At 36.4% G+C, this 8529-nt stretch overlaps 1 pseudogene; it reads left to right on the top strand.

Annotated features, from left to right (window-relative positions):
• The window catches only part of LOC102493809 (26S proteasome regulatory subunit 4 pseudogene), a 41987-nt pseudogene extending 33705 nt beyond the window's left edge, over window positions 1-8282 (top strand).
• Window positions 8283-8529: the final 247 nt, after the last annotated feature.

Genomic DNA, 8529 nt, shown 5'->3' with positions numbered 1-8529 from the left:
CTATAGGGCACGTGCACTCACCAGACAGACAGACAGAGACAGGAGGCGAGAAATCATCCCCCCCCGGGGGGGATGGCCACGCTGCAATTCCTTCTCCACTGTTCACTTCTCGAGATCTTGGGCACACACGCACACACGCCCAGCGTGAGTTTTAAGCCACCGGGTCCAGGACGTGAACCGCGGTCGACTACATGGGAGTCCAGTGACATAGCCATTATGCAAACTGCTGGTCTCAATAGCATCCTTTTCTTTGTTTAAATAAATAAATAAACGAAATGGCAGCTAGTCCTAAAACACAAGTAAAAAAATACCTATTCTGTCATTATTGGAAAACAACATATTAAAATTAACATAATCTATAGATGAGCTCAAAAAATGAAATATATAGATCTTTAACAGAATGTTCATATCATTTTGGTTAGTGTAAACTCTAGGCATTGACTCATACCTCCCCTATGGTATAAAACTAATAGTAAAAAAAAAATTCACCACAGATAAAGACCTGAAATCATTCACACTTGTTTCAGTTTCAAAGACTTAAAAAACACTTATGCCAGGTCTTAATAGTGTTATTCCTGAAAGAATAGTGGTTAGATTGATACTTCTTGTGGCTCACTGTAAAGAAATTGAGCAAAATAAATATTACTTTCCCTATTTTTTTCCCTACGAATGTATTACTTTTTAAGATAAGTGTTCTGGTTACATCTTATTTAACTGCTTTAGGATTCTGAAGCCAAGAGCTCTGAGTAGAGCTCTGGAGTCAAAGACGAGGTATTTTACTGTTTTATGTAAAAAAGTAGAAAAATGCTGCCAAATATCTTTTCCTCTCAAGATTCACTTTCTCTCCTTTTTGATTTTAAAAGCCATTGTGATTTGAGCTAGGCTATCAATCAAGAATAGTAGGTTTAAAAGCTTCCTCACCTATGTTTTTGAGACTTTTCTACAATATAAGCACAAACAAAAGAAAAAAAAATCAGGAAGATTTGTTGACTATCATCTTTCTCTACTGGAATTATACTTAACCTCTGCCTTCATTTTTCTCTCACCATTTGTCATAGAACTTTGAATTTCTCTTCAATGATATTTAAAATTGCAGAATGTTTTTATTTTGTAAGTTTGAAATTATACTTGTGTAGATTGTATGCCATATTTCTATTTATTTTTGCATTATTATTCTACATTTTAATGAATGTAAAAGGAGATTAGTTTTCAGTGTACAAAAATATGTCAGGACTATAGAATTATGTCAATTTCAATAATCACAAATTTTTCCTACCTGGACTCCATGGGTAATTATTATAATTCAAATTCCATCCAGTTTTAAAAGGCCTCACCTCTTAAGTTATGTATCAAGAGTCCCTCTTGCTTATAACTTCCACCCTACCATTCTTCAAACCTCCTGTGTAGCAGTAGCAAACATCCAGACAGAGACCAGAGACCACTTTGGAAACTCCATTCCTTCCCATTCATCATAGAATTTATAGTTTTCTGAAGCATGACCCATACATTCTTTCTCAGTTGAAACCCTGCAGTTCAGCACCTCGTGTAACTATTCTCCAGAATCTGGGAGGCATTTGGAACACCCAGTCCCAGCAAGAAAAGTTCAAGTTACAGAGTGAGTGTCAGGGAGACAGGGCTACAAAGATATCACACATGACATCCTCCTGCACTCCTTTGAAAGCTCAAAATTAACTAAGATAATAAGAAGAAACCTATAATCCATCAGATGACTAGAAACCACTGCAGAGACACAAAAACTATGAGAAACCAAGAAAATATGTCTCCCCCAAGAGAAAATAACAATTCCTGGGAACCAGTAGTTAGCGTAATGGCTATGTCGCTGGATTCCCACATAGTCCCAGATCCGGTGACTTAAAACTCATGCCGGGCTCGTGTGCGTGCATGCCCAAGATCCTGAGAGGAGAACAGAGGAGAAGGGATTGAGGCGTGACCATCCCCTCTGGGGGGTGATTTCTCGCTTTCTGTCTCTATGTCTCTCTCTGTCTGCCTGGCAAGCACCCTACAGCGAAAATCTCTCTCAAAAAAAATTCCTTATCAACCACAGAAAGTAAAATGGAACTTGTGTAAATGTCAAATAAATAATTCAGAATATACATAGAGGCAACACTTAATAAGATACAAGAGATAAGAGACAATGAACTCCAGAAGAGTAAAGAACAACAAGCTTCAGGAGATGAGGAAGTCCTTCCACAATTTGAAAGAAGAAATAGACACAATTAAAAAAATAATCAAACAAAGCTGTTAGAGATTAAGGCTTTAATACTGGAAATCAAAATCTCCCTTGAAAGTATTAAAAGCAGATTAGATCATGCAGACGATCAAATCTTGGACATAAAAGACAAAATCTCTGACCTACAAAAGAACAACAAAATTCAGGAGCACCCAAATTTCTGTAGGAAAGATTGCTAGATTTAAAAGGATAGATAGATTGCAACACAATAATTGTCGTGGACCTCAATACCCCATTATCTCCATTAGACAGATCAATAAGACAAAAAAAAAATACAGAGAGATTCAGGACCTAAATGCAACCATAAATCAGATGGACTTGATAGATATCTATAGAACTTTCCTCAAAACCACAAAATATACATTTTTCTAACCTCCATATGGTACTTTCTTGAATACTGATCACATGATAGGGAATAAAAAAAGCCTTCCCAGATTCAAAGACATAGAAACTATATCCAGCATTTTCTCTGACCATGATGGAATTGAACTTGATATCAATTCTAGGAAAAATCCTCGAAAATACGCAATTAGTGGAAAATAAATAACCTGCTCCTGAATGACATTGAAAGTACTGAAGAGGTAAAGACTGAAATCAAAAGATTCATGGAAACAAATGATAATGAATGCACTAGTTTCCATCATTTATCTGTGGGACACTGCAAAAGCAATCTTAAGAGGGATATTCATAGCAGTTAGTGCACTTAAGAAAAAGATGGAAAAGTGTCAAATTGACGACCTAACATCTTGCCTCAGGGAATGAAAAAAAATCCAAAAATGCCAAGAGAAAATAAATAATAAGGATTCAAGCCGAAATAAATGAAATGGAAAATAAACAAACTATACAGATAATAAATGAAAGCAAAAGCTGGTTTTTGAAAAAGATAAAATTGGCACATCATTAGTCAGACTAATTAAGAAGAAGAGAGAAAGGAACAAGATAAATGAAATTCACAATGAAACAGGCAATATGACCATGGACATAATAGGAATACAAAACATCATTAGAAGATACTATGAGGGACTCTATGCCAACAAACAAGAACACCTAGATGAGCTAGACAAATTTCTGGACACATATAATCTACCAAGGTTGACTCAGGAGGACATAGAAAACCTGAATAGAACCATAACAATCAATGAATTTGAATCAGTAATAAATAATCTCCCAACAAAGAAAAGCCCGGGTCCTTATGGCTTCACTTTTGAATTCTACAAAACTTTTAAAGAAGAGGTAACCCCCATTCTTCTCAGATTATTTCTAAAGATTCAAAAGGAAGCAATCCTCCCAAATTCATTTCATAAAGCCTCCATCTTCATCACTCCCAAACAGATAAGGATGCAAGAAGAAAGGAAAACTAGAGACCAATATCCTTGATGGGGACCAGCAGTTAGCGTAATGGCTATGTCGCTGGATTCCCATGTAGTCGCCACGGTTTGCGTCCCAGACCCGGAGGCTTAAAACTCACACCAGACGCATGTGCGTGTGTGTCCAAGATCCCGAGAGGAGAATGGAGGAGAAGGGATTGCGGCGTGGCCATCCCCTCTGTCTCTCTGTCTGTCTGGCAAGCGCACATGCCCTATAGCGGAAACCTCTCCAAAAAAAAAAATAATCCCTGATGAATATATATACAAAAAATCTCAACAAGATACTAGCAAATCATATCCAACAACATATAAAAAGATTATTTATCATGACCAGATAGGCTTTATTCCAGAGATGCAAGGGTGGTTCAACATATGCAAAATCATAATTGTAATACACTATGTTAACAGAAAAGTAGCAGAAGTAAAGATTAAAAACTATATGATCATATCAATTGCAGAAAAAGCATTTGATAAAATATAACATCCCTTCAGCTTTAAGAATCTCAGAAACATTGGCATAGAAGGCATATTCCTCAACACAATAAAAACCATATATGATAAACTAACATTACATTTAATGGAGAAAACCTAAAAGTGTTTCCAGTTAAAAAGTGGAATGAGGCAAGGGTGCCCACTTTCTCCACTCCTTTTCAATGTAGTGTTGGAAGGGAGAAGATTTTTGTATGCCTCAGATAAGGAGCTGATAATCAGAATACACAGAGGACTCAAGTGGGTTATCAAAAGAAAAAAAAAAAGATTAACCCAGTTAAAAGACAAGAAAGGAAGCTGAATAAAAAATTCTCTAAGGAAGACATACAAACAAACACCCCAAAAGCGTATGAAAAAATGATTGACATCCCTCAACATAAGGGAGATGCAGATCAAAACCGCAATGAGATACCACCTAACCACAATCAGAATGGCAAAAATTAAAAAAAAAAAAAAAGAAAAAACAATAAATGGGACCAACAGATGGCATAATAGCTATGTCACTGGATGCCCATGTAGTCAACCACAGTTCAAGTCCTGGACCTGGTGGCTTAAACTCACACCAGGTGCATGTGTGTGCATGTCCATGATCCCAAGGGGATAATGGAGAAGAAGGGATTGCAGTGTGGCCATACCCCCTAGTGGATGAGTTCTCACTTTCTGTCTGTCTCTCTCTTTCTGGTGAATTCACATGCCCTATAGCTAAAACCTCTAAGAAAAAATAATAAATGGTAAATGCTGGCAGAGATGTGGTGAAAGGGGAACTCTCCTACACTGCTAGTGAGAATGTAAATTTGTCTAGCCTCTGAGGAGAATGATATGGAGGTTCCTCAAAGACCTACAAATAGAACTACCATATGATCCAGCAATTCCACTCCTGGGTATCTACCTAAAGGATAGGAGAACACTCAGTCAGAAAAAGTGCTTGCACATCTATGTTTATTGTGGTATTATTCACAATTGCTAAAACTTGGAACCAACTCAAATGTTCACAAACAGATGAATGGATTGGAAAGTGTGACACATATACTCTATGGAATACAACACAGCTGGGAAACACAGGTGAAGACCCTGGCATTTGATAGAAAGTGGACTAATATAGAAGATTTACTACCGAGTCAAGGAATCCAGGCTATGAAAGAGAGACATTCTGTGTTTCCACCTACATGTACCAACTGACCACTCTCCATTGCGGAAACTTAGATTAGAGGACATAGAAGCATTGAAAATGATTATAAATTCTGGAGACAATGCGAGAAAAGGTTGGGAGAAGGGGGAGAGTGTAAGGAAAGAAATTAAGGAGAAAAATAGAGAGGCAAGACATTTATGAGACACAGAAATGTGTCATTATCTGTTGATAATGTGTTTTGTATCCTCAACTGAACTGTACGAAATGTATTCATGTTGGAAAAATTAAACTTAGAAGGAAAGTGATGTATCATGATTAAATTTATAAAATTTAAAACAAGATAAAAAATTTTATCTATCAAGTTGTACTGTGATTATCCATGTATGAAACATGAAATAGTAGGTTTTAAATAGTAAACCTATGGAGAATTAAATTATGATATTAATGATAACAATAATATTAATAAATACACTTTCATAGCTGTTGATTTCTGTTATATAAAACTTATAGGACTTAGAAACTCACTGAATTTTGAAATTGAAAACATTAAAGATTATCCAATCCATGGTTTATAAGACACACACACACACACACACACACACACACACACATACACACACACACATATGACATAATTACTTATTTATAACCAACAAATATGTAAAGCAATAGGAAACATGGGACATCATTTGGTTTCAATTTCACTTAGGCTTTAGTAATTCAAAATATTATTTTCACTTGTCCTTTCCTTATGCATGAAAGTATTCAAGCCCTGCACAAGTCTCCCTTGGTAGGTATTAGTAAGGTAGGTAATTTTACAGGCCTTATGGATATTTAGGAACTAGTAGGATTGGGAATGATATTAAAAAGTGTTGCTGTGTAGGAAGCCAGCAGGTGGCTTGATGGTTGAGATGTTGAATTCCCCTATGTCCAAAAGTGGTTCAAGACCCAGACTTCGCAATTTAAAATCATGCCAAGCATGTGCATACATGCCCCAAATCCAGAGAGGAGTATAGAAGAAAAGGGACTGCAGCATGGCCACCACTCTGGAGGGGGTGATTTATCACTTTCCTTCTCTTAACTTAATACCACATTGATTCTTCTTGCACATTTTCAGGTAAGATAATTATTTTTGCCTTGAGACTTGACTAATTTTTTTTTTCCCTTTGGAGAGGTTTTTGCCATAGGGAAAATCAGTTTGTGCTATAGGGCGCGTGTGCTTGCCTGCCAAAAAGACAGAGAGAGACAGAAAGCAAGAAATCCCCCCCCGGGGGATGGCCACACTATAATCCCTTCTCCTCTATTCTTCTCTCAGGATCTTGGGCATGCACACACATGTGCCCAATGTGAGTTTTAAGTCACCGGGTCCGGGACTTGAACCATGATCAACTACATGGGAATCTGGCGACATAGCCATTATGCTAACTGCTGGTCCCTTGACTAATCTTATAAATAATAATCATAACCCTGTCACAGTTGTATTGGACTTTCTGGAAAGAGGAAATAAGAACAATCTGTATTTTGGAAATTGGCATCTTTGCTATAAATACTTAATGGACTCGTTTCTAAAACTTAATTTTCCATAGGATTTTTCTTTGTGTTTATGAAGGATTTCAGGTTACAGTCACTAATCTATCATTAGAAGTTCAAACTTTTTTTTTTAATCAGCCCTTGATTTGGGGACATAAAGATTAGTGACTGTTTGAGGGCCAGAAGATGGTTCTCCCAGGTAGTTAGTTGATCATGGTTCGAGTCCTGGAACAAGCAGCTTAATAAAACTCAGTTTGTGTGTGTGCCCAAAATCCTGAGAAAAGAATGGAAGAGAAGGGATTGTACTGTGGCCATCCCCCCTGGCGTTTATTTCTCGCTTTCTGTCTCTGTGTCTCTCTCTGTTTCTCCAGAAATCGTGCATGCCCTACAGCAAAAATATCTCTGGGCGGGGGGAGACATCTTTGCTTTAGGCAGAAAGTTTCTATCATAATGATATCAGGGTGTCAAAACATAGTCAAAAAATGACGTAATGAACCAGATTATTATAGCACACAGCTTTTAAAAAGTCAACTTAGATATAAGGCAGCTATGTACATCTAACAGAATCTAACTTTTGTGGTTGGAACCTCCAAATTTGTGAAAAGACAGAAGAACATCTCTTTCTGAACTTGGCAAGATTGTACTATTTAACTGCTTCTTCTAGAACTGATTTTTTTCTTGTTAACTCAAAATATGGGCAATGGGTTCGTGCACTTTTTCAGAACTGGGAATATAGCTTCAGGCAATAGAGATATGATTAATTGCTATAGCTAGATATATGCGGGTAGATCGAATAATGTCATCACTAAGATGTGCACATTTTAATTCCAGAAATCGCTTTGATCTCTTCTCAAAACTACTATAAATAAAATAAAAATCATACACTAAGATAAACTTTTTGTTTCTTCTATTGCACATACATTTTGATACTAATTCATGCAGTCGTACATATCATTAGTATTTTTTCTTTTTATTGCTTTGAGCATCCCATTATCTAAATATATCATTTTAATTCATTTTTGTGTTTTGAGGCATCTGGGATTTTCCTACTTTAGTGTTATGAATTAGGCTGCTATGAACAGTTTTGCATAAATCTTTTGGCAGAGTTTCTCTCTCGTTTATATTGAGTATATAATCTAGAAAGAGAATTTGTGGTTGGTGTAAGTGTAGATCATACTAAACAATTTCTAAAGTATCAATTCATACTCCCACAAGCAATATATTAATATAGAATTTTTAGTTGCAAAATCTACACTTGTAACTACGATTCCATACTGCTACTGCCCCAAAGAGATAAATTGTTATCAGGAGTTTGTGTAATTAACTTCCAGATTGTGTTCTCATTCCATAGCATGTTTCTTTTTTTAAACCTTCATCTTCCTTCACAAGCCTGTATAATGAGTACTGGAGTTCAGATGGTCTGATATCTGGAAATGCCACCAATCACAAAAGAAACTTTGCATTTGTATTTATTGAACAAGTAATGGGCAAGGCACAAGGACCGGTTCTGATGTGAGCCAAGCAAACATGGTTTCTGAATTTTTGGAGCTCACAGTTCTAAGAATAACACTTGGATCTCACAGATCTAAGAAGTAAGACAGACAATAAAAAACACACAAGGAGAGTATACGTTTTCATTGTTTTTCATAAAAATAGTTTCAACATAGACTGAGGGAAGTCAGAAAAGGCTTTGTGACGGAAGAAATCTCTGTCTTAAAGGAAATAATGTAATTCATCACAGTAACGTGGACATGCTTGAGTAT

The sequence above is a fragment of the Tupaia chinensis genome, unplaced genomic scaffold, assembly GCF_000334495.1.
Source record: "Tupaia chinensis unplaced genomic scaffold, TupChi_1.0 Scaffold144426_1, whole genome shotgun sequence".
NCBI lineage: Eukaryota > Metazoa > Chordata > Mammalia > Scandentia > Tupaiidae > Tupaia > Tupaia belangeri.
This window is presented reverse-complemented; position numbering and strand designations above follow the sequence as displayed.